Raw genomic sequence first — 2,500 nt, 5'->3', positions numbered from 1 at the left:
ATGATGGCAAGATACCGGGTTTTTGTAAGTTTCTTTTTCTGTCAAATGTAAAGTTTGACAATGAAATGAGCGAGGTCAAAACAAAGATCACAATCGCCCGACTCTTGTTTATGCAAAGTCAAAATTTACTCTCCAAGACGCTTACGACGTTATTTATCACCAGGTAATTCCATCATTTTGGAAATAGCAGCTACTTTATTATTCATCTGCGTCACAATTTTTCACTGATTTTGGGGCTCATTTTGTTGAAACTCAAGCACGCTTCCAACAGGCCTGTTAGAGCAATACTGAAAAACTTTTCCCATATCACATTTCAACCTTAAGCTCGAAAATTCAATACACAACATGATATTATAATTCACAAAGGCAGAAAATACCACAGAATCCTTAGCTTTTCCAGCGAAAAATTTATTGAAACAAACAACATATTTGCTCTTAGAGGCGAAAACCTCTTCCTATTTCATTGCGTGCGCGAAGACAAGAAACTCAATCGTGTCAAATTACCATGTACTTCAGGTAAATACAGCTCACTCTGATTTCGGCTCGACGGGCGATAGATTGTTGTCGAAGTCCATTACTCGTCGCTTTTGAGATTCCAGGTGTTGGTTTTTCACCGCCTGCCTAGTTTATCCGACTGACTTTCCATTATTGAGCTCCATAAGGGTATATTTTGTTTAAGGATCCACTAAAACGCCATTCGCGTTGCATGACTTTCGACGCCATTGCAGGCTAAGTTAATGATTCTACTGTGTCCACCAGAGAAATCTACGCAGTTCCACTACCCTCTCGATCCTAAGAAAATACGCGCAGAAGGCTCTATGCACAAAGATACCACTTACCAGGGAAGTGACATGCAAGACTTTTATCGACACGGAAAAAAAATAAAAATAAAAATAAAAAATAAAACAAACTAACTAAACGCAGACCTCGACTGCGTTTGCCATACTGGCAACCCAGTAAAGAGTCGTTTGTAAATGCCAAGATCCTAAGGTTGCGTCATACTCAGAAACTTAACAATTACAGGGGTGGCGATATGCGAGGCGATAGACAATTCGAACTCAGTTTGGAGAATGATGATTAAAATCACGTTTAATCACAGTTCAAGGTTCTCGAGACAAACTAGTGAAGACGGTGATGACAGGAGGTGAATTACGGTAACAAAACAGTTCCCAAAATAACTGATGAAGTAAACTTGACGGTAGTAAAGTTCGTAGATGCGGCACAAATGAGTAGAACAAGGTAGTATAATGTAGTGTAGTGTAGGTTCGAACTGAAAACGATAATTAAATACAATACAGCTAAGATAAAGCGTTAGCTACATAGGCATATAACAGACATAATAATCGGTACTTAACCGGCCGACAAAAAAGGGCGGTTTCAGAAAGACTAACAGACATTACTAACAACTCGTAGCATAAAAAGAATGCTGAGAACATTTCATCCAAAGTACCGGAATAGTAGAAATAACAGAACTAAAACTACTAGCATCGAACGTATCTTGATCACGATAACAATAATTTGGTAAAGATCAGACAATTGGTTTCGTAGCGTGACAACACTTGAACATTGAAAACTAGTCGCTGGCAGTAATAACAATGAAAGTAAAAGGTAAGGAACTTACTTTGGTGACGACTCGCACAGACGACAGCAGAGAGTATAACTCAATAATAGTCAAATGGTAGCCTATAGCCGATTGATCCTCTGATCGTAGCGGTTGCGGAATAACTAACTAACGATTACGGTTGTTACGAGTCGCTTTTTATACGCGCGCATACGTGATTATGCCTAGGGCGTTACTTGAAACGTGTAACCTACATCTTAGAAGTGTTGCTTCATTTCCTACACGAATTTAGCTTTGAGTAAGCATGAAACTGCAAATTCCTAACCGATGCGTAATACATTTGAGCACGTTCTACTGAAACCAAAGCTATTGATTGTTACTAGAAAATGTCTTAAAATCAGGGAGCGTTTCAAAACTAACATCGTTTCTTACACAACGTTTCTTACACAACGTCTTCAATCAATTGTTTGTGAAGGCCAGACATCAAGTCAATGTCCGGTGACTTCTGGCGTACCCCAGGGTACAGTCCTCGGTCCTTTGCTTTTTTTATTATACATAAACGACTTACCAGATACCGTGCAATCATCAGTTAGGCTCTTTGCGGACGATGCTTTACTTTACGGCATTGTCGCTCGCGATGCGGACTGGGACCTTCTCCAATCTGACCTACGCAGGTTAGAATCCTGGCAGTATCACTGGCAAATGGAGTTCAATCCTTCCAAATGTAAAATTGTTACCATCTCACATAAGAACAATCCACCCCAGAGAAAATATGTCTTCTGTGGAGTAGAGCTGGAACAGGTGGATACCGTCCCATACCTTGGGGTCACCATCAGTAACAAGCTTAAGTGGTCAGCCCATGTTTCTATAACAGCAGCTAAAGCAAGCAAATCACTGGGTATAATACAACGCAACCTTTGGAATTGCCCAAAGAAAGTA

At 40.0% G+C, this 2,500-nt stretch overlaps 1 protein-coding gene across 2 annotated transcripts in view; it reads right to left on the bottom strand.

Moving 5' to 3' along the window:
• LOC138011123 (uncharacterized) overlaps positions 1-2,500 on the bottom strand; it is a 121,460-nt gene that overhangs the window by 14,095 nt on the left and 104,865 nt on the right. The gene's annotated exons all lie outside the window — the stretch shown is intronic.

This window comes from Montipora foliosa, chromosome 7, assembly GCF_036669935.1.
Source record: "Montipora foliosa isolate CH-2021 chromosome 7, ASM3666993v2, whole genome shotgun sequence".
Classification (NCBI taxonomy): Eukaryota; Metazoa; Cnidaria; class Anthozoa; order Scleractinia; family Acroporidae; genus Montipora; species Montipora foliosa.
This window is presented reverse-complemented; position numbering and strand designations above follow the sequence as displayed.